The sequence below is a fragment of the Oryzias latipes genome, chromosome 10 (genome assembly GCF_002234675.1).
Source record: "Oryzias latipes chromosome 10, ASM223467v1".
NCBI classification, from domain to species: Eukaryota; Metazoa; Chordata; class Actinopteri; order Beloniformes; family Adrianichthyidae; genus Oryzias; species Oryzias latipes.
The window spans coordinates 3,364,636-3,391,823 of NC_019868.2; the positions used below are offsets into that span (position 1 = coordinate 3,364,636).

General features: G+C 43.0%; 1 long non-coding RNA gene across 1 annotated transcript; it reads right to left on the reverse strand.

The window, feature by feature from the left end:
* Positions 1-19,791: 19,791 nt before the first annotated feature.
* On the reverse strand, positions 19,792-20,877 carry LOC110014762. Its single transcript, XR_002289764.2, has 3 exons — positions 20,862-20,877; positions 20,716-20,796; positions 19,792-20,462 (listed from the first exon to the last, which is right to left on the reverse strand). It is a non-coding gene; the product is annotated as an uncharacterized LOC110014762 (long non-coding RNA).
* Between the last annotated feature and the right edge of the window lie 6,311 nt (positions 20,878-27,188).

Below are 27,188 nucleotides of genomic sequence, written 5' to 3' on the forward strand. Positions count from 1 at the left end.
ACCCTTGTGCTATCTTAGATGACCCCACCCTTACATCGACGTGTTCTCCCTACCATGACAAAGGTGGATAAAGGTGGAAAGATTTCATGTAATCCATGGACACCAGTGAAGATCACAAATCATTGAAGAAAAAAGGTTCAGAGCACTGTCTAGTGGGTCTAGATGACCCAACTCCCAATGTTAAAGTGCCTAGGATAGCACAAGGGATAAGCAGTTTTACTCCACTGAGACAACTTTGTGGCAAAAAAAAAACAACAACCCAAAACTGATGTTAAGCCAGATTCTAATGAGTGTAATGTGATTTGGTTTTAATTTATGGACAATACTAATATATAGCTTAGGCAACCTTTATACTGAGATGAAGAGTCTGATTTAGAAGAAAAGGTAACATACAAGTGCCTCAGTTTTTGTGTGAACTTTTGAAGTTAAAAATATCTTCTGTTCAGCACTCTTTGGATGCAACCTTTGAACAAAGAGTTTATTAGATCACACAAAGCACAGTATCCTAGTCTTTTGTTCCGCAAATTCATTCTGCAAGTGTTTCAGACCGATAGGATCTTCTTTTATTTGAAAGACTCTTTCTCCAAATACATCCAAAGTCTTCTTAGGGAGTTACTAGAAAATGAAGGAGACTCTGATCTGAAGAAGGCCTTGTTTCTACTCTTAAAAATGAGCTGATTGTGCAGCTTTCACTCAGCCCTTCTCACTGACAGCAGAACCAGACTCAGGTAGGAATGTCTGCAATTAGTCTGAGTCTGGGAACCACATGAAATCCAAATAGAAGAGCTCCAAAAATCTAAGAAATGCAGACCAGTTACGTACCACCATATTGATAACAAAAATGCCAGACTGAACACTTTGCTGCTGGTCTATGAAGAACTGACCAACTTGCAGCTCTGAAGGTTTGATGGATTGTTAACACTTCCAGAACAGAAACATCTTCTCCACCTGAGTGGCTTTAATCAGTTTTAACGCAGAGGCAGGTGTCTTTCTGTCTGTGATGTGGCGCCAATCGTAGTAATGAGGTTCAGGGGACGATAAAGACCTGATGGAGGCGTGTCCTGGTCTGTGTGTCTTAGAGTGGGGGTCTACCAGCTGCATGACAAAATAGAAGACCCTCCCCTTCCTGCTTAGCGCCACAAAGGATGAAAGCACAAGTCCTGCTGGGTGGCACCAGCTCCAGGTGACCAGCAGCAACCTGACCAGCTCTCAGAGCGACTCACTAATGTGTAAAAGCACCTCCATGAAGCCCATTTAAAGCAGGTTCTAAAGGATCTGACGGTGTGTGGGGGTGTGTTGGTGGGGGTGGCGGGTGTTTGGGGTCTTTCTCTATAGTTTTTTAACCCAACCATATAATCTCAGCTTTGGAGTATCCTCACAATGGAGCTGGTTGGAAGGTGGCACCTCAGAGGCCCGGCTTTAACTAGCAGTTTCAGCTCAGAAGGACTGACAATAATACAACAGGTTCAGGTTACATGTGGACAGAACTAGAGTGGGCGAGCCTCGCAGGGCATCCCAGACCTGTTTTTATTGAATGTGAGCTTCGTCTGGACCAATTAGTAGCACTGAGACACAAAGGAAGAAACCACAGGTTACAGCAAGTTTAAGGTTCTACTCACAGCCGTCAGTCCGTTGGATCCATGCTACATCACGTTTGTTCTCCTAGTCCAACCTTTCCTTGTCTATCTCAAATATTTCCCGTCATACATTAGCTGACAGTCTGCCCTCTTTATTTTGGTTTGTCACCTACTGATAAAGTCCCAACACAGGATGCTACGTACCTGAAGTCAGAGCTTTGGGAATGGCCCCCAACACGTTCACTGGTCACAGCAGATTTATTCAATGCCAGAGTCTGCTACTGTGATTTGAACTACATCTGTAAGTCGACCTCAACACTGCTCAGTGTAATGTGTCTGCCCAGAACAAATGGATAAAAGGAGAGAAACCAACCACACAAATGTACTCAGGTGCATATTTTTTTGGAGTGAGCGCAAAATACCTTTTGCCTTTGTTTATAAGGGACATCTTTCCATCCAAAAAGCTGCAGATTTTCTTGTTAAACCCTCCTGCTGCTGCAGATAACACATGCTTTAATCAAAAGATAAACCAAGAGTCGTACTGGCAACAAAATGCAGGGGGGCTTGATGTCCACTGGGGGGATGTGTTGGAAATGAGTTTTAAGATCTCTTAATTTGGAATAGTAAAGAGAAAAAAATGGCAGTTGTTTTAAAACAGTGTGAACAATGACAGGTCTCCTTCTTGGACAGGATGAATCTGCCTTTACAGTTTCATCTGGTTCCTCCTTAAAAAATGTACTTTCATGATGAGTCTCTTAGCCAAATGGCTGCTTCACAGAACTTCTTTATAAAGCAGAATCTTGAGGCGAAAACAAGAGTCCACCACACCACACTCAGGGACATGAACGCATCCACAGAGTGTTCCAAGCAGGAATTCACACACCATCCAGACACACTTCTCTGTTTTGTCTTGATTTATGCACCAACTTCTGTTGGCAGTGGCGAGGTGCCTGATAATGTATGGTGAAAAACATGAACAAGACACAATATTTTATCATTTAACAACTAACAATGAATATAACAATAAATATGTAACCTTATGTCAAGAGTTAAATACCTGGTTCCACAATTAACTTAACTTGCACAATTGATTTATTAAAAGTTAACTTCAGAACTAAGAAAATTCATTAACAATACAGCAAGAAGTAAATATATTTTATAAATAGTGGTGTTCTTATAAATAACAGTCAATGAAAGGCTAAATAAACACTGACACGGCAGCCGACGCAGAAGGAGCGTGCGTTAAAAGTTAACCAGGTTGAACTTTGACCCATCAGGCACTCGGATTTGGCAGTGACATATAGAAGGCGTTCCTTTGATTCATAGAAGTGCCAACCGTTTGAAAATATATCCTGGAGGAGAAATTAATAATTGCAGTTTGTGCCCGGCTGGAATTCTATGACACCAGTTCTTTCATTCATCGGAATAGAGCTGTGAAAGAAAAAACCTATAGAAGAACATTCCAAGATTTGCACCGCTTTGACATTCACACCAAACGTTTTCCAAGTGTAGGTGGCGGACATGCGCTAGTAAGAAGTAGCATAGGAAGAAGAAGCCCCTCCCTACTTGTCCACTGTGAACACCGTGGACTGTACGCACATTAAAAGTGTGTGTGTAGCGCTTTCTTGTACATGCGTCACATGCATTGTGTGTATGTAGCTTCATTTTACAGAAGTCTCCTTGAAAGTAATGCTCAGTCTTCTTCTAACAGCTTGATGATCAACCTGTTGAAAAAGGGGAGCTACTTCAGACGGACAGACTGATAAGGGTTTGCATCCTTTCTGACTGCCGGGCAGCATCAGTTGCTTCTTGGAAGTTGCAGATGAAACGCCACTCTGGGGTCTTGGTACCTCTCGGGGGGCATTTTACGGCCCGTGTCTGACGTCTTTTAAGGACAACAAAACACTGCAGCTCAGATTTACTCTGATTGTTGAAAACAAAAAAGTTCAGGAGTTCAGAGAAAAATCTCCAACAGGCTTTAAAGTCATGAGGACTCGTGTCTTTGTTTTCTTCCTGTCACCATCAAGTCTTTCTCTTTGAGGAGAGATGATCGGCAGCACATTGTCTCGTTGGCTTCTTTGTTGCTTAAATATTGGGAGCACAAAGAAGATACTTCTTTTTTAGAGCTTCTGGTCAGCTGGAGTCCTTCAACAAATAAACTCCTCAGGTTTGCAGTGAAAGGTTGGAGGTCAAGAAACCTTCCTGTCATCTGACATCCAGGAGAAAAAGGACATGAGAGAAGAAGAAACTGTCTATTTTTCTCACAAAATACAGTGCTGAATGTTTTGTTTGTTTTTGAAAAAAATTAAATGCTTTAGCTTCTCTCTGTTTGTTACATTTTTTTATTATTCTTTTGACAATACAAGGTTACTTTTATGATGAAGACACAGCCAAAAGGACATCCAATCAGTAGACTTTCGAGAATATTTCAGCTATTACAATCATTTGAGAGAAAACCAGCCAAAGCTCGAGGAATGATTTTACCAATGTTCCGAGCTTTGCTGATCTGCCGTCTCTGATGTGCCTTCTCACATTTCAAGGAACAATCTGAGCAATCAAAGACAATATGGTCGGATCGGCATGCAGGGGAATTTGTGCACAAAGAAATGTAGCATTAATATTCTGTCGCATGGAGTTCCTCAGGGTTCAGGGTCAACTTTGCTCCACTTCTCCATCCTTCTTCCAGTTATTCCAAATCATTTATTTTCAGACATACTTCTGTTTGGCTTTTCTTTTTATTAGGCATTGTTCAAAAATATTATAACATGGTGCAGGTGAATTCTGGATTCTTATTATCTGCACTGTGCATAAAAAAGTGATAATCCACAGAGATAATGCACTCCTAAAAAAGTAGTTCCACATAGCTTAAATGTTCAATATCACTGTGCTGATTTCTTTAAAACAAACTTCAGCTTCATCATCTGGACAAAAAAAAGCGGTAAGAGGTGAACTTTCTCTCTGAACTGATGCTTTATTCAACCCATCGTGACCATCAGCTTAGATATCGTTTTCCTTTGCCGCTGCAGTCCAGGTCGGTGCTGGTTCAGCCGGCTAAGCGGTGCATTTTCTTGTTACCGTGACAAGAATAAAGCACAAAAAATTGATTGAATATTTATTTATTTTGTAAGTGACCATGTCATAAGCGGGTTAATGGCCTTTGAAGTGTGCACTATCAGAATTAATGCACTTCACAGAAGCAACTGTCCTTTGATTGGCGTCGGACGGTTCAGGCTTCCACAGCGTGCGTTAATTTATCATAATCCATCACAAAGATAAAATAACTGAAATAAGAAGTCAACCTGCACGTCATGATCATATTTAAACTTCCATTCCAAATCAGGTTTGCCTTAATAAAAAAAAGAAGGTATTTTAACAGAAAAAAGAAAAACGCAACACAACAGAAACAGAAAAAAGCTGCACTTTTTTGTTTTATTGTTCTCTTCTGAATGCTGGTGTGGAACTTCTTGTTTCCAGATTTTGATATCAACTCCAATTTCTTGTTAAGCTAAAATGAGTTGCTGCATGAACAAATCATTTTACTGCTATTTAGACATTTTCTTCTTCAGATTAGTGTTCTTGGGCTATTTTTTACAGTGCATGGAAAAGAGGCAGTGCCACCAGGAGACACAAAACGTTTCCAAAAACAAATCCATCCGTCCATCCATCCATTAATCCGTCCATCCATCCATTTTCTGAACCCACTGTTGTCTGTCATGGAGCCTGTACCGGCTACTTGTGGGCAAAGGAGGGGTACATCCTGGAAAGGTTGCCAGTCTGTTGCATGACACAAACCAGAGAACCACAAAAAAAAAAACCAAACAACAAACCCTGACACAAAGCCTTATCCAAGGCAGAGGAGGAATGACTGAAAAAAAAGTAAGTCCTGCTAGAAATTCATGAAATATTTCATTATGTCAGCAAACACTGATTTTAAATGAAAAAAAAAGACTTTTAAAACCAGTCCTGAATGCCACCAAATGCTGAGTGGCATTGGGTTAAAGAAAATACAAATGTTATTACATTAAAATTGTTATAACTATTGAATATGTGTCAAATGGAGCCATGAGGATTATCATCTAAACTACCAGAACTTTCGGGAGAGTTTAATATTACAGAATGGAGATACAGTTTTATTTACAGCTTTATTCAACAGTCAGCTGATAGTCATGCTCAGTGTTTAGTTTTTATTTTTATGATTGTAACATCCCACCAGTTTCATCTGGACAATGGCTTATTTAGTAGATGACTTTATTTCATATAAAATCAGAAGATCAGATCCCAACCGTCTTCTCAGAGACTCCTTATATCAGGCAGTGGATTTGCTCCTCCTCTGTTCCTCTGTGATGTTGCTTAAACTCAGAGCAAAGTTTCCTTTTTTAATGAATGAACAAAGTCAGACTGCATTAAAATGAATAGAGCCTCAATCATCATTCCCTGCAAGCTGCTGTGAAGGAGGAAGGTGTCAAACAGCTGAGGCGGTTTATCGTTGATCATCTCCAGCAACTTCTTTCTCATTCATGTCATCCTGCTGGGAGAGAGAAAGTGAGGCTTCGTGTTGTTTAACAAACCTGCCAGAGATGACCCAAGTGTTGTTGTTGCGTTGTTTTTTAGAATGTTGATGGAGAGCGTGTCAATGTCCTGCTGCTTGTTGCCTCAGTCTTCATGATAGGCTCATTCACATCTCAATGGAGGAGCGCTTGTTGCAGAAGATCCATCCTTGATGCTGAACATCCCAGGTATTCATTGATACTCCATGGTGGGATGGAGATTCTGTGATTTCTGTGTCTGTTTGTGGATTTTTTGGTCTTTCTTCTGCTCCGCCTTTATTCTTGCCTTTTGTTCTGTTAGTGTTTTCATTATCAAGTCATTCATCGACCATCTCAGTGGATCTCACCACATCAAATTTATTTCTGTCATTCAAGAAAAATCTGATCAAGTTTTTCAACATCAAAAGAATCTGGGTTAAAAAACAACATGTCTGAGTGACTAAAATCTTTTTTCTTAAAATTACAATTATTGGTAAGACCATTTTTCTTACCCCATTGGCAGATTTTTTTGCTTACTTAAAGAAAATCAGCCAATGGGGTAAGACTTTTTGATTTATTTCAAGGGGCCTGTTTCACCGGTGATCATCCGGTCATCTTTGCGTTTAAAACCTGAAAGAAAGTCAAGAGAATCTTTATCAGAACGGTCCAAAAACATGTTTTCAGTCTTTTATGTTCCAGGAAACTCAAAGACTCCCCCCACAGCCCACCCATCCCTATCACTCCTGCTAGAATCACTAAACTCAGAATTAGGGGTGATTTCCAGCTTCAGGTGGAACTAATGTGATAAAACCTCTGCAAAAGACACTTTGCACAAAGAGACAGAGATGTAGCCAGGAGCACAACAGTTTTCTTTTTCCCCCCCTTTTTTGGTGGGGGGAGCAACAAGTTCCTTTTCTGGGCTTGGGGGGAACCTAATGGGATTTTTCAAGGAGCTTTGCCAAATCTCCAGCCTTCTCTTTCAGGATCAGCCTTTTGGCTGGCAGGCGGCACACTTCAGGCCCCCGCTGGCCTCACGCCACCCCGCCTCCACTCATTATTCTCAGAGGGGGTGACGACACCCCCCCACCCGCTTGACTGCAGATCAGCCAGGTGTTAGAGGTGAGACCCTCAGGTAATGTGGGGCCCCTGAGCTGACTCGGGGTGTTCTGGCCCCGTCATTCATCTTCAGTTAGAGAGTGATTCCTCTGAGATTCAGAGAGCCTTGATCTTTCATCCTCACTGATGCACAGGTTTGTTGATTGAAGAGATGCCATGAGACACGAAAGGTGTAAGAAGCTGAAAGACACTAAGAAGCTTTGAGATCAGTGTTCCCCTTTCACAGTCACGCTGTTTCGTGGATTTTTTCAGTGTAATTTTGCATGCTTTTTTGTCAATTGCACACCGTCTTCTGCAACTTGATTGGCTGTTGACCTTATCGGTCAGTCTCCTCTGTGCTGTGTTTCCCATACAGCTAGGCAGACTTGCATTAATCTATGATCACCATCAGATCAATGTTTTCATTCTACTAGAGTTATTTTTCTATGAAGGTTTGAAGGTTTAAGTAAGACGGAAAACTGTGAAAATGCTGATGTCTGAGACAAGTGTATATATAACTATTGCGAGGAGTTTCACAGCCTTAAAAAATCTGGATTCCTACTTCACTACACTTTTAGAATGTAATAAACTGTACTGCAATTTGCTATAAGATACAGTGTTGTAAGACACTGTAAGTTGCTTGAAGATGATTTAAGGCTGCTTTATACTACGTAAGAAGAAAGATATTTTGTCTTGCAGCTTCAAATATGAAGTTCTCTCAGCTTCTTTTAACTTATTATTTAACTTATTACTCCCCTCACCTACTTTAATGAAGTTTGGGGAATAATTACAATTGTCATTATTCCCGTTACACATGTTTCTACACAGATCTAATAAGAGGGTAGATTTTTTCATAAACTGGGCTAGGGCGGTCCATTCCCCTCGCTTAGATTTGATACTTGATTGTATCAATATCAATATGCTAGAAATGTAGATTTATATTATTGTTATTATTGTTATCATACACTATATGTGCCATAGTGCACGCAACTTACTATTAACATGATTGAATTGAATTTAATAACAATAACATTTAGTTGTTAGTAGTCTGCCAGACGTTTGAAGCATTGGAAGGTTCTCTCCTCTATTCCCATCTACTTTCTCCTGTCCTCTGTTCTTGATCATTTATTTATCATCTAGTTCCCCATGCCTCTGTTTGGTGCAGTGCGATTTATGTGTTGTTCCCTTTCCCACTCCCCTCCCCTCCTTGTATGACCAGAGCAGGAGCTTGGTTCGCACTGACGGCAGTAAGTCAGACCTGTTACCGGTGCATGTTAGACTCTGGCAGGGCTGCCCTTTATTACCGGTTCAAAAAGTCCACTGGGAACCTTTTGAAAGTGGATCAAAAGATGATTGGAGTGGGGCTTTAAGAATAAACGGAGGCAAACTAAAGTGCCTTGTTTCCTTCGTTAGACTTTTTAAAGTTTTTTATTCTATTTGACGTTAGATCTGCTTTGGGTAATTTTACTTCAGCAGCAGCAGAATTCTCTCAAAGCTTCTCCTTTAACTCCCTGTCACTGGTCTCCTTTAAGGGTTCAGGGGAAAATCAAGGGCTGATCAGGCACCTGGGTATCTGTGGGCTTCAAAGATAAGAAAAAAGACCTCTGTCTTCTCCCCCGCTCTTCAGGTAAAGGGCAGGCCTGTGAGTTTGAACCCACTTCCTCCTGAGCATGTCCAGCTACGGGGCAGAGGTCAGAGTTTCAAGTACCTGAAGGCAGCGCAGACTGACAGCTGATGGCCGGAGCAGGTCATGTGGGGCGAGGGTCAGGTGCAGCTCCTCTGCATCACTCTGGAGCTCTGTGAGTCCTGCGGATGAGTAAAGTAAATGAACGAACCAGTCAGCATTAGTGCAGTCCGATGATTAACTAAGGCTCTAACACAGAGAGGCTCACTTTCCTCCTGAGCTGCTGCTGAAGTGCCTCTGAGCCTGAGACAAAACCTGCACTTCACTGCCTCTGAGCGCCCATCAGCCGGTAAACTGTAGGTGCTTCAGCGACAAAAGGGAGTCCTCATGCCCCCACCCCTGATCCCTGTGGAGGTCAGAGGTCAACCCAACAACTGGCTGTGGTCACGCTCCTCTGACCTCCAGCTACTGTTGGGAGTATCGCTTTTCCCTCAGAGTGCCACCGCAGCTAAGGGCGGAGCCTAAACCCCACCGCCCAGCTTTGTCTGTTAGCAGAACCCGCTCTCTGGGTCAGTACCGCAGAGAGATGGACAAATCAGTTCACCTGTGACAGCAGAGATGGAAAGAACACATTTAACCTGAAAACATAACACCTCAATTTCCCTTCTTTCATTGCTGCACTTTAACGCAGCATCGGTGCAGAGCTGACGGAACAGAAAGACTCAGAGGTCAGTCTGAAAGTTATTGTAGGAGCCCTATTGAGAAACATGTCCTGTGGGTGTCGCTGCTGTCATTTTTTGCAGTCTATTGCAAATTGACATTGATTATCCGACCTCAGACAGGTGTCCGTCAGCCAGAAAGAGAAAAAGTTTTTGACCATGATGATTGTAGGAGCTCAAAGCCTAGCCTAGCCGTGTGACACACATCTCAGTAGCTCAAAGTGCTAGAATTTGCTGAACAGTTTCTATGCTTTTAGCTCTTACAGTTATTTCAAAATAAAAGCTTGATAGAATGAAAGTAAAAGCTTTTCTGAATTGCTTTCATGCAAACTTTTGTAACATTGTAAAATGCTTAAACTATAAATATGTTATGCTATAAAGAAGTGTACTCAGTCTTTTAAACATCCAAAGACCAGATTGTTTTTGTTGCTCAGATAGGAATAGGAGGTTGTGGTGCTTTTGAACACAGACAGACAGAGATGAACACACACACCTGTCAGGTGTGTGAGTGATGCTGCAGCTCCCAGCAGGTGCTGCACACTTTTATCTCTTCAAGTCAATAAGATAAACTGACCTCCGAGCAGTTTTGGATTTGTTCACCTGCTTTAACACACCTTATTGTGTGTGTGTGCGTGAGAGTGTGTCTGATAGCATCATTGATTTATTGATCGCTTCACTTCGTTTTTTGGGGGGGTCCGGTTCTTGATTCTGCTCTTTTTACAGCTGAGAACAGCTGGTTCATCTGCTCACAAACTGGTACCATGAAGAGCTTCTTCACAGGTATTTAGCTCCCCACTACTGGGAGTCAGGTCAGGTTTCCCTGCTGATGTGTTCTGGTCAAAGCCCGGGTCAGGAGCTGTGAAGCGTGATCACTTAAACGCCAACATGCAGATTAAAGGCGAATTCAGCTTCACAGATTTTTCTGAAGGTGGTTCTTTTGTGAATCTGATTGACGGATTAGCTCACCCTCTCTGTGTTAATCTGCCCCCCCCCCCGCTGATCGTTGGTGCGTGCTCCAAGCTGCAGCCTCTGACCAGCACTTTCAGTCAAACTGTCAGAGAACATCCTCCATCTCTGACCTTCGACTCGTCCTCTCCTCCTCTTCCTATCCTTTTCACCAGGTCAGAATCTCCTCCTGGTGTTTTGGTCTCCACTGAAGCTGAACAGAAACACAAAGGATTCAAACACAGCAGTTACTGTCAGAGGAACTGACAGCTTTTCATATTTCCCAGTTTGTGTGGTATTTAGGGAGATTTCCAACAGTCATTTTGTAAAAATGAAAAATAGAAATCTGAATTGGGTTTTTAGTATTAGACAGTGCTGTTAAAAACAATGTAGGAAATGGTAAAGAATAACTTGGTGTGGACTCACTGCTGCAGTCACAACATAGGAGTTCTCCAAACACCAGAAATATTCAGATGTTGGTTTTCAAAAAATCTGAATCTTTTGTTTTGTTTTTCTTTTACTTTCTAACTTCATGCATTGGTGCTCATCAATGACAGTCTTAAATGCATCACCACACACACATGCATCCATCCATCCTTTTGTCTAAACCTGCTGGTCAGGGTCATGGGGTTGCTGGAGCCTATCCCAGTTACTTTTTGGCTAAAGTAGGTACACCCAGGACAGTCAATGTCAAAGAAAACCATCAATGTGTCCTTTTTGTTTTAAAAGAAAACAAATGTGATCAAACTGTAAAGGGATGTTTGGCTCTTTGAGAACTCAACCAAAAATAAGAGATGCTTATCACTCTACAGGCCTCAGTTAGCATGTCGAGAGTTCAACTTTACTGACAAAGTGCAAACAGATGGAAAGGTTAAAGAAGAATTCTTCTTCTGCTCAGTACACATAGAAGTCAGAGGCGCTCACGCAGTACAGGGTCATATTCACAGTAACGTGTGAAGAATGTTACATGCTTTACAGTTCACTGTTCAATAAACGTTTACATTTTAACACATTTTAGAAAAAACTCAAGTGTTCAAAGAAGAAAAAACGCTAAGACCATGAAACATTATATAATCTAAAAGTTGTTCTTTTATGGCCAATCACTTTTGACTGGACATTTTAAAGCTTGGCTTACTCATATTGCAGATGCAACAGCTGTCTGATGGCATCGGGGTGGGGGGTTCCATTCAAGACCATAACTGTCAAAGTGCATATGAGCACAGAACCTTCACTGTCTGTGAATACAGTGGCTAAAAAAGCTGGAAACAGTTGCTCCAGGGGTAGCTACAAGCTGTCTGGATCCCTGGTGCACATCCAAGAGGTAAGCAAAGTTGTTTGACCTCTGAAAAGAACTGCTGACTTGCTGCTGAAGGAGGTGTGGGGGGGCACCCCAGTACAGAAAGTCGCAGTAAGCTGCAGTGTTGAGATTAAAACGTCATATGTTAAGCCTTGGTGACATGCACCCATGTGGGACGTGCTGCAGGTTTTTGGGCTGTCCATTGAGGGTCGTAGAGAGGAGCGCAGGTGTGTCTTACAGTTCCCTTGAAAGTGGAACGTACCATTGTGGTGCATCTAGTAAGTGTTTCATGAAATATTTGTAAGGATGGTAGAAGTTGCACGTGCGTACGCTCCTTACTGGCGGGTCTTTAATGAGATTAGCTTTAACACGGAGGCAGATGCTGCATGTTGGATTGTTGCAGAAGCATTGGCCTCCAGTCACACCCACACAGGAACTCCAGCTGTGGTCTTTGTCACTGTTGGATCTGATTACAAACCTCTCTGCTGATGTTTTTCCTCCGCGTTTCTCTCAGCGCTCTCGTGTTGTGGAGAGCTGTTGGCCATGAAAAGGTGGAAAAGAAAACAGCTCAGAGCAGTGAAAAAGCCATTAAAAGAATATTTTCCCTGCTCCCCTTTTGTGTGCCTCTCCTCAGACTCACCGCAGCACCAAACCACACAAACAAATGCAAATGTCTCCCAAAACTTTATACTGAGAGGGAGCGAGACCCCCGTCTGAGAGAGGCGCTGAATGGGCTCTAAAGGAGGGCCTAATTAATCTAAGTACAGCACCAATGGGCCCACTTGGAATTTTTTTCACTCCTTTATCTGAATGGGAGGGTATGGTGGGGGGGTGAGGAGGAGGAGGAGGAGGAGGGGAAGCTGGAGAGAGAGAAAAAAAAGAAAGAAAGGAGAGAGGGGATCAGGCCTCCACCTTTTCTATGAGGGGACCCGCCTCTGCTCATTCAGCCTCTCCATGTTTACCAGTACCCCCCCCCCCCCCACCACCACCACCTCCGTCCACAACTTGAGGATTTCCTATATCCTGCAGCTTCAGCACTCCGCTCCTCCAAAAGCCTTCAGGTTTTTCCGCCGGCCTCGGAGGAACGGGCCGGACAGAGCGCTGGCCAGTGGAGGAGCCGCTGCTGTCAGGTGCAGAACAATGGCAGCAGAAGGCCGCAGATGAATGCTCCGGGTAAATCAGTAATGGAGCTAAAGGGCATACGCCTGTGGGGAATTTGCCGGCTTATAAAGGAGCTTTAAGAGGGGCCTTCATTCATACGGGCCCAAAGAGATTTGAATTGCCCCCTTCACAATCACTTGAAAGGATGAGCTCGGGGTGTTCCGAAACAAAGTGGAAATCACTCTGCCTTTCAGCTCCTCTAATAAGCTTTTAACTATTTTACATTATGGCGCTCCCCTCGTCCTCGCCCTCCGCGCCGCCATTGTGGCCCCCGCCGGCAAACCCTGACGACTTAAATGTCTGATTTATACTTTTCTTCATGGTGAATTTGAAGCATTTTTTTTTCAGAAGTGAAAAGAGAAATCCCCTGAAAGCGTTATTATCATACGAGTCGGACAAATAGAAGGAGCTCATTATTCAGTCGGCGAGCGTGGCGAGGCCCGCTGAGCGGCGCTCCCACAGCTGAGGGCGAGATGCTGCATGACAGAGCGTGAATATGTTTGTGGGCAAAGACAGGAAAAGTTTATGAAAACTCGCCTTGAATGCATGGACGAGCTGCGGACGCTCAGATGAAGCTGTGCGTTTACACTCGTGTTTGCAAGGGTCACATTGTGTGAGCGTCGGCCCTCGTTGTCATGGAAACGCTTTATTGCTCTGGAAATTGCTCCAGTCTTTTCAGAGCGTCAGAGGTCATAGGTTCACCTGAGACACGACAGGCCCTGCTGAACGGGGGGTAAACTGGGTGGATGGATGAAGCTGCTGAGTGTCGGAGCAGGGAGGAGGAGGTGGTGATTCGGGACGGGTGGGGGCACAGCCTGGAGCCCCCTCGCCCTCTGGATGACTTTGCACAGCAGCAGCCGTGTGGACTTTAAGAATTTCATGGAGATTGTGGGAGACAAAGGGGGAGTGACCTCTGCAGCCCTGATGAAGCCTTCATAACTGCTGACCCCCCCCCCCCCCCCTGCAAACATCAATTGCCCCCCCACCACCGTCTGTCACACATACATGAGACTTTCATTTCCTGTTTTATTTTGACAGCATTCATGTTCTCAGTGATTCACCTGAAATTTCATAACCCAGAGAAAAAAATAGTTTGTTTTAGTTTACTAGTCTAGACCAAAAAGTTTAATTTTTACATACTATCTAAATATTATTAACTTAAAATGCTGCAATTTAGTCTGAGAAAGTATTCAGTTGGTACACGTCCAACAGTACACGTACAGTACATGGTCCATGGTGTACTGGCTAAACTTAAATATTCTTGATGAAATAAACTTCAAGTGTGCGACTCTTGGCGTAGGGGAATCTGTGAATGCAGACCCTCATCCTCAAGATGATCAGAGTTATCTGGTTTAAACCACAGTTCAGGTGAGTTTCACACCTGAGAAAACCAAACAGGTTTATTTTAAGCTAAAGTATTTTGATTTTGGTCAAATATTAGACAAACTCCAATTAAGTTTTGTAGACTTTTATGTTTTTTAATTGTATTTTTAAAAATCTTTTTTATTTCTGTTTAGATGAATTTATTTTTATTTAAAATGTGAAATAGTATTAACTCAATTGAAAGTAGATGAAATATGATAATGAACAGAGAAAGAAAGGAAAAAGTCCCCATCCCTATTTTTTTGAATCCATAAGTCAAATAAAAAAGGATTATGTTTCATTCCATCATTTCTTCAAAACGTTTTAAGGGGGAAAGTATATTCTAAATTTTTTTTAAGGATTAGTGTTTTTATTTGATATGAAACTGTTGTATTTAGCTGCTCTAATCTACCGACATAAGGGTGACAGGCTCGTCTGTTCTCGTCTGTCTAGAATCTTCATGGTTGTTGAAAACTTTGTTTCACAGTTTGGTAATTTTCTTTTAAATGAATCTGTTCATTGAAGAGCAAAAATAATAAAAAAATAACACAAATAAAAAACATTTCTGAATAAAGTCTGATTCAGTTTGAAGAATATTGAAATAAATGTTGCTTTTTAAATTAATGTCAGAGGTCAAAGCCATTAATTGATTGTTTTGTTTGTTTGTTAACAAAAAGTTGATGATAACGTTTGTGGAGTGTGAAATTTTACAAATCAAAGTTTTTTTTTTGTTCGTTTAAACACATCAATTTTATAAAAATGAAGCAGGCATAGATCCAGATGTTCCTCTTCTGATCCAGATGAATGGAGGAGGCCTCATCTGCTGTTAAGAAGAACAAAGCAATAACGAGTAGCAGGTCTGTGGAGGATGAAACTCTACTCTGCCCGAGTGGAGATGTGTGTGTGTGTGTGGGGGGGGGTTACAGGTGCATTTACTGACACAAGGGCGGGAAGAGGGGAGGGAGGGAGTCAGAGGTTATCTTGTGGAGCAGAGAAACTCCCATCTGTTTACCTGAACAGCAGAACTGAGGTTCATTTTCCTGATCTGTATCTGACATGGGGTAGAGGGGCAACTGCACATGTGACACCCCCCCCCCCCCCACACACACACACAACATATGATTTTTTTTTATCATTTACTCTTTTTTACAGATGCTTTTATCCAAAGCGACTTTCAGTATTTGTTGCTGGTTTTCACAAATGTATGTAAAAAGTGGTTAATTCTCCTTAAATTGGGTGGGTGCGGCTTGTAATCAGGTGCGCTCTATAACCCGGAAGTTACGGTAAGCAAGTTCAGGTGGATTTAAGCCACAGTTCAGGGTTAAAGTCAGGGTAGTTTTAACATGCTTTCTGGAATAGCCCCCAGGAGTTGATTAGAAATTCACTTCTGAGTTGTGGGCAAGACCGTTGGCGCAGAGTTAGCCTTCCCTCATCTCCCATCTTCCCTTTGTTTACACTCTCCCCCGCTACCTTACAGCCCCTCACAACCCCAATCTAAAATTAGCTGTGCAGCAAAATTGGTGACAAAGATTGGAGCTTTCAGCTGTACAGTTTAGATCCAGATTCCAGCTCAGAAGAGGAAAACAAAGACGTTCAAGGATCTTTTTGTCTGTAAGTGGATGCATCAGAATGGAGCAGAGCAGAGAGCTGGTGGCCTGCTGATTGTAGCACCTACATCACTGCTACATGCACTTTTAAACAGCATTTTTTCATCTGCTTCTGATTAACAATCAGAATTAAGAAATACTCAAAAATGTAGTTTTAAGCCTAATCTTCTTTTTATATGTCCTCCATTATCTGAAGAATTCTACATGTTAAAAACACCAAAAACACTTAACAGAACAACATGTTGAGCTTCCGAAATCTACCAAATGAAAGCATCCAAAATTTCCATCCCCTTCAACCATGAAAACCAGAATCAAGACGTTGGCTGGGAGAACCTCAGGAGGTTCCTCATTAGAGATCCGTCTACATTAGCAACAAACAGCCTCTACTTTCAAAACCAACAACACACATGTATGCACGAATTAGTGTGCACATTTATGCACAAGTGTGTGCGTGCCCATGCGTGTGTTCGTGTGTGTGCATGGGTGCCTATGTGCATTTCTGTGTGTGTTCCTGCTGCTCGGCTGCTCTCTTGATTGACACTTTCCTGTGACTCTGTTCTGCCTCTGTGGGCTCCTGAAGAGGAGCTAACAGCCCCCCTGTCCTGCCCTGAGGCGGAGTGCCCCCCCCACCCCCCATGTCTCCACTCAGCTCATTAGCGCTCTCTTCTTTCGCCTCTCAGACTCATGTTTTGGCCTCTTCTACACGTCCACAGCTCACCTGAAGCCATAAACGTTCTAAGTCACGAGAGCAGAAAATGGTTCCAGGATCCTCCAGGAAATCTGACTGCAGTCTCTGGTTGGTGGAAATGCCAGCTGATTGTTTCTGAGTGAACAAGCATCTGTACAACTCTGTGTGTGTCAGTCATCCAGCCTGGGGGCATCACTGCGCTCTTCCCCTTTTCACCTCTTTCACTTCCTTTTCTTTCCCTCTTTTTTCTCCTCAGTAGAAAGGGTTGGAGTGCAGCTTCAGAGAATCCTCTGCTCTTGCTGCCATTCCAACTCTGCTTTGGAGGTCAAGTCTGGTGAATCTGCTGACTCTGACTTTCTTATGATGAACGTGAAGTTGGGTCAGTGGACGTGCAGGTGCAGCATTGTGATTGGTCCATTCACATCCTGTGAACGTTGGGCAGGATAGAGAGTGGGGGTGGGCTCAGCCTCAGGGTGAAGAGCGTGTTTCTGGATGGAGAGTGTCAAAGAAAAAGTGGAAGTGAGGCCTTCTGGAATTTTCTCTTCTCAAAGAGACTTTCCACACAATGGTGAGTTCCTCCTCCTCTCTGCAGTTCTCCTTCAGTGAAGCATATGACAGACCTGGTCTTTTCCTCTCCTCTTCCTCCTCTTCATCTGCAGAATGCAGCTGTGTTCAGACCTTGGGTCTCCCATTCAACCTGCTAAAACACCTGAAATGAGAACAAGCTTGTTCTCCTCGGAAAGATCAAACATGGTTCAGAGGACGCTGGAGAACATTGTTCTGTAAAACTGCGATTGGCTGCAGCTTCAGTGAATCATTTCTTCTTCGTGTGGATCTTGAGTTTGCAGATGACCTTAAGAAATTAAGTCATGGAGTGGACTATCAGCCCCAAGGAAGATATTGGATCTGCTGATGTTTCTGAGATACAAACTGAACAAACTCATGACTAAAGCAAAGAGGTCAGCAGTGAGTCCAGGATTTGTTTGTGCCATTTAGACACTTGGTTCAACTGGAGGCTTCTTCCCATTCTCAGAAAGTTCTTCCTCTTCACAGCCTCCTGCACACTCAGAACAATGCTAGATGAGTTCACACTGGGCTTATGACACCCAATACCAGCGCATGTGCTGCACAAATGGAAGAGTCTTGGTGTGAAATGTGGAAGCGGTTCAAATCTTGTGAATCTTGCTCCAGACTTTTTCATCCACAACTTTTTTCTGATATATTTATGTCATATGGTAAGGTTAGATGACCTAAAAGAAGGGTTTGCACTATTTTTTGTCAACTGTCATGAACAATAAACAAACAGTAACTGAAAGAGTTTGTGTCTTATCATTCAGTTTGGGCACAAACTCCATCCATCCATCCATCCATCCATCCATCCATCCATCCATCCATCCATCCATCCATCCATCCATCCATCCATCCATCCATCCATCCATCCATCCATCTTCCTCCGCTTATCCGGGACCAGGTAGCAGTCTAAGCAAAGATGCCCAGACTTCCCTCTCCCCAGCCACTTCCTCCAGCTCCTCTGTGGGGACCCCGAGACGTTCCCAGGCCAGCCAAGAGAGGTAGTCTCTCCAGTGTGTCCTGGGTCTTCCCCGGGGCCTTTGCCCAGTGGGACATGCCCGGAACACCTTCCCAGGCGCCAGAACGCATCCAGACTAGATGCCCGAGCTACCTCAACTGGCTGTTTTCAATGTGGAGGAGAAGCAGTTCAACTCTGCTCTCTGCGGGTGACCGAGCTTCTCACCCTATCTCTAAGGGAGCACTCAGCCACCCTACGGAGGAAGCTCATTTCAGCTGCTTGTATTCGGGACCTCGTTCTTTCGGTCATGACCCAGAGCTCATGACCATAGATGAGTATTGGAACGAAGATCGACCGGTAAATTGAGAGCCTCTCAGAGCACCCCCCACAGTATACCACGGGGGACGCGGTCGAACGCCTTCTCCAAATCCACAAAACACATATGGACTGGATGAGCGAACTCCCACGAACCCTCCAGCACCCCAAAGAGGGTGTAGAGCTGGTCCACTGTTCCACGACCAGGACGAAAACCGCACAGTTGTTCCTGGATCTGAGGTTTGACTATCAGACGGACTCTCCTCTCCAGTACCATGGCATACACACTCCCAGGGAGGCTGGGGAGTGTAATTCCCGGGTAGTTGGAACACACCCTCCGGTCCTCCTTCTTAAAAAGGGGAACCCCCACCCCTGCTCGCACAAACTCTATTATTTCTCCTCCATGATCACGTTTCAAGCAGTTGACACTTGTGTAAAAAAAAATGTATATGCCACCAACAAATCCCTGTCCCTGATTGGTCAAAGTCTGTTCAATTCTGGTTTAACGTTTAACGTGCATTCAATAGATGCACTTTTTGTACATAGAGTCACAGCAGAAGTAGCAACTCGTGAAGGTCAGTTATGAATGTGGAAGGACCAATATGGGTGTTTCTGCTCGATTTCATAGGCTACCATCACACTGCAGGGCTTAATGCTAAATTCCGATTTTTTGAAAAAATTCGACTTTTTTGCAAGGCCGTTCACGTTTCCAATTAAATGCAAACTTTTGTGATCTCCTGTGTGAACGTGAAATGACGTGAAATGACACTATAGTTGATAAAAATCTGTTCAAGCTGAACTAAAAAAAAGATTCATCTATTTTCGTGCCACAACAGAAGTAGACTCTTTCTTTTGAGCTCTCCGTTTTGCATTTCAGGGACTGATGGTGTGGTGGTTTGGTGGTGATGGTGGACGAGTGTCTAGAAAACCTGCTCTTATTCTCAAATTAATGTGTCATGTTTTAAGAACATTTGATTTATTTAATGGAGGTTTCTTTTTCCAACGTCTCCTGTCCAGCAGAGCTACAAAGAAGCTATGAGCTTCTCATTTTATTTTATTTTATTTTAACAACTGGGTTTGTATTGTTAAGACACAAAAAGTGTATATTTAGATAATTTCTTTGAATTTGAGGCTGAAATGTATTTTTGATCAATCTAATGTTCTTTACCTTTAAGTTTCAGATGGAGCGGAAGAGACAGGGAGAGACCAGAAAGTTGGGGGTAAAATGTGTTTGTGTGTGAAAGGAAGGGGGTAGAATGACAGAAAAGGTAAGAGCAGTTGTTTTGAAGTTTATCACTATTGCAAACAGTTTAGACAACAACAATTTAGAAATGAACTGATCTTGTGAACAAATACACTCTCAAATAACAGACACCTTCAAACAAGTTTATGCAGACCCACACACACTATGCCTGACTCACACATGTGCACACAGTGATCTCACTGTTGTTTTATGCTCCACTCTGACTGAGTTTGGGGTGTCCAGGTCTGCAAAAGCAGCCCACATCATCAGCTCTCCTCTGCCATGCTTGATAGCTAGTCCAAGTGTTTTCTTTAAATGGGTTCATCTCCTTGTTGAGCTCATCTGTTGTCATGGTAACTGGGTGTTGTGAAGGATGGATTGAAGCTTATAAACTCTAAGAAAGAGTCAGATGGCAAGTTAAGCTCTTTATAACTGAACAGTAAATCAATTCAAGGCAAAGAAGACTAAAATTGTGAGTGCTACACAGGCGTAAGAGGAGATAGAGCTTTAAATGAGAAAATGATTTTTTTTTTAAAAACTGAAATCCGAACCAAAAACAAGAGTAAATGGTGGGTGAGGTAAACACTGAAGTCTGACAGTCCTCTCTTCAGCTATAAACCATCAGATAGACCTCTGCATGTTTTTTCACACTCAGGAGTACACCAAAGTTCAGAGATGAGACTGAAAAGGAGAAAAGAGAAAAAGCCAAGAGTCTTTTGACTGCAGGAGACCGGCCTTCTGGGTTCAGCGATGGAGGAGGAGGAGGTGACCTGGGCTGTAAAGAGGAGAAGAAAACAAGGAGCAGGAGGATGAAGTGGAGAGCTTTGGTCTTCTCAAACAAAGAGCATAAACTGGGCCAACAAATTGAGAACAATGTGGAGGAATTTACAAGGAGTCGGTTAACTGGGCTGTTTCCTCTGAGCACGCTCCGACAGTGAGACCAGTAAAAACACAACAAACCTGCAGCCACTGCATGAAGACATTAGAGGCATATTAAACTCCATGAGCCAGCTTCACGGTAACTTCACCTTCAGTGCTACATGTGTGGAGGCGATATGAACTCAACTGCTCCACCTCCCCGTCCTCCAGCAGGCCTCCATGTTTCTCCCCTATAAAAGACAAACAAAATCAGTCATTGGTGTTTTTCAAAGCTCAAAACAATCTGGAGACTCACCAAACTGGTCTGTAGTGTGACCACCCTTTCTCATGCAGTGCAACTCCTTCACACGTTTAAATGTAGTATAAATTCATTTTCTTTAGCCAGAAGGCCTCTAGAGCACACTTTTTCGGGATGTGTGCTACTTTGAGTGCTAATTTGGGTGCTAATTTTCACAAAATTGCAAACACTTGATGCCAGCTCCATTCTACAAACACCACAGAAGTGCTGTTGACCTTTGACCTTGCGAAAAGGCCGTCATCTTGCATGTCTATCAAAAAGCACCTTGGGCGCCACATACAAACGAAAACTCGTCCTAGGGATTTTTTGCCATTATCTCGTAACCTCTCAGGCATCCATAGCAAGGTGATGTGGACAAAATGTTGGAATTAGAAGTTGTAGATTTTGAGCGGCGTGCGCGTGGCGAATTCGCAACCGTTGCGATCTTAGCTAGCTTCTTTTGAGAATTGACCAACAAAACCAATTCTGACTAATGAAGCCATTTTGTCCCAAAATCTGCAATCTCTGCTTTTTCGCGTTTTTACTCAATATGAAAAAATGAACTTTTTTCATACACATGTTGCTGGCGCAAGTCCACAACTACCACTGGAGTTTCGTCTACTTTTGATCTCGGGAGAAGGCTGCCATCTTGAATTTTCACAAAAAGGCACCTTAAGTACCAGATACAAACGAAAAATTATCGTTGGAATTTTTATCAATCGTGTCGTAACTTTTCGGGCATCAACGGCCAGCTACTCTGGAAAAAATGTTGCAACTAGAAGTTGTAGATTTTGAACGGCGTACGCGTGGCGAACAAGCAAAAGTGGCGCACTGTTATAACTCTAATGTTTTTCAGTGGAATGCTGTGAAATTTTGATGCATGCATCCAAGGCTGGAACTAAACATAATGTTATGTTTAATTGATGAGGCGACTTGATTGGATGGAATCTGGATCGATCAGCATGACTGCGATTGGCTGGTGTGGTGGGACCAGAATATGATCCAGAAAGTTCAGTTTGCTGCAAGGACAGATGAGAGTCTGAATAAAAGCAGTAAATGTGTGAAATGATCCAGAATTGGCCAGTGAAAACAGGAGCAGAGGTGTCATTCCTTTACAGTAAAAGGGCGGCTGAATATCATGTCTTGGGGTTGGGGCGGGTGGTGGGAGTGGCGGCTGATGGGTGTCTGAAGATCCTGCAGATGAAGCCTATTCTGTCCCGCAGGCGTGCTGCTGGAGAAGGACTTGTTGATAAAACAAAAGCTTAAGCTGAGTCTAATTGGTCCTTCAAGAATTATGGTCTGTTTGACAGACTGGGCCAAGCAGGGCAGGGCGGGGTCAGGTGACGGGTGAAAAACAGAAAGGTGAAGAGGAAAGACGAGGCTGATCAGAGCATGAGGAGTCGTCTTCTGACAGTGTCCTCGTTGCTGCTGATCGTGTCTCCGAAGACGCTCAGGATTCACCACAGATTTGTTTGCGTGTCTTTCATGAAGACAGCATTCATATTTTTTCAACTAATTTTCAGAACCTTAAAGATGATGCTTGTTGAAAAAATGAGAGAGAAATTTGCTAAATCTTCCCTCATATCTGTGTAACTGCAGAAAGTGCAGTCATAAATTGGAGCTGCAGTTGTCACCGCAGTTTTCTATTGATTCACTTCTTTCACTACTATGTCCGTGCTGAGAATCATTTAGTATCCTAACTTCCTGTTGGCATGAGTGTTTGTGTCCTGCAATGGACTGGTGTACCCCACCATCCCCGAACATTAGCTGGGATAGGCTCCAGCAACTCCTTTACCCTTAAAGGGACTTAGCAGGTTTGGAAAATGACCGGATGGATGGACGGACGATGGGTAGATGGATGGAGTTCTTTTTTGGGTTATTATGTTGGTTTCATTATGTAAAATCTTTATTGTTTGTGATAATTTACCAGCATCTACATTAGTCTTGGTTTCTAGAAAACGCCCGACCGATGTGTGTTTTCCAAACATGCTGGGATCCTCTCATCTGTCTGAGCTCCTGCAAAGCCGTTTTTCTCCTCAGTCGCTCAGACCAGCTGACCGGCCCTCTCCTCTCTGCCGCTCATAGAGGTGGGCGTCAGACAAAGCTCCAGAACTGTGGAACAAGCTTCTTTTGACCACCAGACAGGACTCTACCTTAATTTCGTGTAGACTCTTTTTGGGTGGGGGGCTGTTCGTGTTTGGTTTTCTTCAATACAGGCTTCTAATCGTCCCAGTTGCTTTCTATCCGGATTCCCTCTGTGTTTTAGGCTGCACTTTTCTGTTAATCATTGTCAGATTCCCTGCATGCTGCACTTAAGTGTCATGGGACTGTCTCAGGGTGAAGGGATCATAAATCTGCTAAACCTTGGGATTAAAAAGAGTTTTAGTGATGGGAAGAGGAGGCAGGTGTCCTTGAGACTGGACTTTCATCTGAAAACAGGAGCTTTTGAATATTTTCCTGAAGAGCTCAACGTCCCTTGACTCTTCATCTTCGCAGGCCGACAGTTAGTAAAAGGCTGCAGTTTGAGGAGCATGGGGCATTTGCTGCCTCATTAAATATTGATCAGGACAGGATGGAGGAGACAGCAGGTCCCCAGGAGGTCCAACTGTGGCTGCTGTGGGGAAAGAAAGGGACGTAAATGTATTGACTGCAGCTCACAAACACAGTGATACAGTCAGAGATGGGGGGGCTCAGCTGCAGTTCCACCTCAAATTTAACAGACGCTCCTGTTGGTTGTCATAGAAACGATGGGGACAGAGTGATTAAAGATAGACTGCAGAAACCAGAGAAAAGAAAGATAACCTAAACATGCTTATGAAACTGTTGACTTTTCAGATGTAAATTTTAAAAATTAATACTCTTCAGTATTCTATGCTCCAGATCTTAATTCAATCTGAGGCTCATTGTGGTCAATATTACTTTGATCAATCAGTCAAATCCATCCTGAAAAAGAAGACAGTGGTTTTGTGCCCAATCATTCCTGAAACATGGAAAGATGGAAATTAAAAGAACTCATTCCACTGAATATTTTTAAATCCAAGCTGAGATTTGAGGAGAAAGTCACTTTTAACTGTACCTGTTTGACATGAGTTCTACTTTTTATTTACGTTTTTAATGTTGACATTTTTATTGTAAATGTAATTTATTGTTTCCCCCCTAGCCAGGACTCCCTCGAAAAAGAGATTCTTAATCTCAATGGGACAATTCCTGGGTAATTAAATAAAAAAAAAAAAAAACACATATGAAGGAGACATCCAGACTCTGGTATTCTTTCTTCTCAAACGAGCGAACGTTTCAAACCAAATCTATTATAAACATTAATTTTATTGGTTTACTCTTCAATTTCCATTCAGATGTTTTTTTTTCTCATTGTGTTTTCTGCATAGACACCAAAGTTAGTATAGGTGCCCTCCTCTCAGTCTGATCCAAGATCAGAGCAGAGGAGTTCGCTGCCCTGAGGGAACAGAGAACACACTCATCTGTCAGCGCAGATCCCGGGTCAGCCCCCGCACAGCCACAGTGTCACCTTTAAATGCTGACCTTTGACCCCAGCTCAGTGTGAGCCCACCTTTGCACAGCCTGGGCAGAAACACAATGACGCAGCGTCTGTTTATCAGTGTTTTGCTTCACTTATGCTGGAAAAACCTGACTTTACTTTCCTCATTTGAGCGGTCAAAGAGTTCACTTTCAGAGCCTTTTGGTGGGACTCCATCATGGGGGGCCGCAGGGCTTTAGCAACAGGGACTCTGAGATGAAGCACAGCTGGTGCTCAGAGTTGTGTCGCTCCTTTTTTGCTCAGCTTTCATTTGTCTCCCACAAATCTAGAGCACACTCTTTCATAAACACCAACCTGCAGATAGTGAATGCGCAGTGAGGTTTTCTTCAAATACCCCCCCTCATATATCCATGGAAGGTCCATGCTCATGTAAAGTAAATATGCAAACACTGATGAGCAGCTCCAGTGAGAGAAAAAGGGAAAAAATAAATCAGTGAATAGAAGAGATGCTTTTGTGTTTCTGATTCACGTTTATACAGGATTTTTTTTCTCGTGTTTTTCCACCTGTTTATAGCAGACACAGAAAAAAGATGGGGAACTGAAGCCTCTGAAGGTGGAGGCTCCATCTTCTCCAGAGTTCAGCTGCAGCTCAAGGTGCAGCTGCCAAAAGGACTAGTGTTCTGTTCTCAGAGCTGGAGTTGCTGAGGATGCTGGGTAATGCAGTGTGTTGACAGAAGAACAGATGAAATTCAAACTGCAGCTCAATTTATTTATGTGCCCATGTGTGTGTGTGTGTGTTTGTGGGTGTGTGTGATACAGAGAGAGAGAAAGAGGCAGTGGCGGTTCTACCCTGAATTACTCCCCGGGCGAGACCCTCCCCAGGCGCCCCCCCCCCCCCATAGTCACAACAGAACTTTGTTTGTCTTCGTCAACTGAAATGTTTTATTGTCATTGAAATTAAGAAGTGGATACAAAAGATGTCAGAATTCTGAAAAGCATTATAAAAGTTATCAGAACACAAAAAATAAAAGACCATAAGCATGGCAAAAATACAGTTAGCTAAGAAAATATTGAATCAAACTCAATGTTAAATAAATAATATAAAATAAATATTTTAAAAACATTTATGAATTGGAAATTTAAATTGTCATGTTCTATATCGATCTCTACTTCAGAGAAGAAAAATTAACTCATGTTTTCCGTCTTCAATCCTTTGATTGGCACATTTTTAGTTATGACCTGTTACATTATGTTTTGTCCCCATAGAGTTGCAGTAAATGGTTAATATTCATTTTTAAAACTACCTACAGATTTATGGAAATTCTATTGGCTAAAAATATAATCCCACATTTGTAAAACAAATAAAAAATAAACTTCATATGCAGGCTCAAAATTAACCCCTAAATCCCCAGTTAAATGTCAAAAAAACATTGTGAAAACGTTTAGGCTGCCACAAATGATTATTAAATTAATGACCAATCTCAAATTATTTGCCCCATTAGCATCTTATGGCAGCACCAGCATGCTGTGTAACCATCACAGCTTTTTTAACATTATGAGCTAGTATACAACAGCAAAACACAACAAAACCTTTGTGTTACAGCAGAGCAGACAGACACATGAATCATAACTAATGTTACAAGTTAAGGCAGAGCAAATTTTTAAGAATAAAATCTAAAAAAAAAAAAAAAAAATGACGCTATTTGCAACATTTGGGCCTACTTCAGTGTTGGTCATCAACCAAAATAAAGTTTTCATCGGCAACGTTGTTGTAGGGCAGGTAGCATTAGAATTTAGAAAAAACATGCATCAAGCTGTGAGGACTTACCCTTTTCTTTATCTCTTTTCTCCTCTTCTTCTTTTCTTTTCTTTCTAAATTGGGCACCAGATGGCTTTGACCTTTTCTTTTCCATATTTTACATGTTTATTGGCGTTTGTTTGGCATAAATGTCCTCACGTCACGAAGAAGGCATCAAGTCCGTCGACTGAACCAACTGTCACCTTAGTGACAGCATTGTTTTGTGTTGCCATTTTTTTTATTTGGACATTTCACACAAAATTAACCCAAAAAGCAGAATATATTTTTTATACCTTTATTAAAATGTAGGTTATAGAATGTCACCTTATGACTGACTTATAATATAAAAAGGTTTTATGAAGTAGATTCATAGCGTCCCACAATTGAACTGATTCCCCCCCCCCCCCCCCTCTTCACACATTTCCAGCAGGAGCGCGTGCAGCTACAGCCAGGGGCGCTGATTCGCTACATGACGGCGCAGTCGCAGTTTTTACTTTTATTTTTTTCATCAAGCCCGCGACCGTCGCCTCCCCTGAAAGATGAGCCAGCCAGGTTTTGCGCATGCGCAAACGCGGCGGCGCTCCGTGCTCACCCCGCGCCCCCTCCCTTCTCCTTCTTCACACACATTTGTGTCTACTTCTCAAAGACAGGAGAGCGCAGCTGCGGGGCGAGGGCGGCGGCGCGGCCAGGTTCAGGCTGTTACAAACTCACAAACTGTGACATAAGTAAACCAATAGTGGTGCATATAATATATTACAAGGGCTGAGCCGCCGGTGCCGCCCCCTTTCAGTTTTCCGCCCCAGGCCACCGCCCGGACGGCCCGTGCCTAGAACCGCTACTGGAAAGAGGTGTGAGTGTGTGCATTTGTGTGTGTGCGAGAGAGAGGTGTGTGTGTGGGGGCGGGGGGGCACGAGTTGGGGCCCCAGTTTAAACTGGGTCCCTGGTGTGCGTGTGAGGCGCGCGTATGCAGCCAATGGGCGCACAGCTCCTCGCGCGCTTCGGCTGCAGCGGTTGACAGATTTGGCTTCATCCCCGCGCGGCCACAATAGAA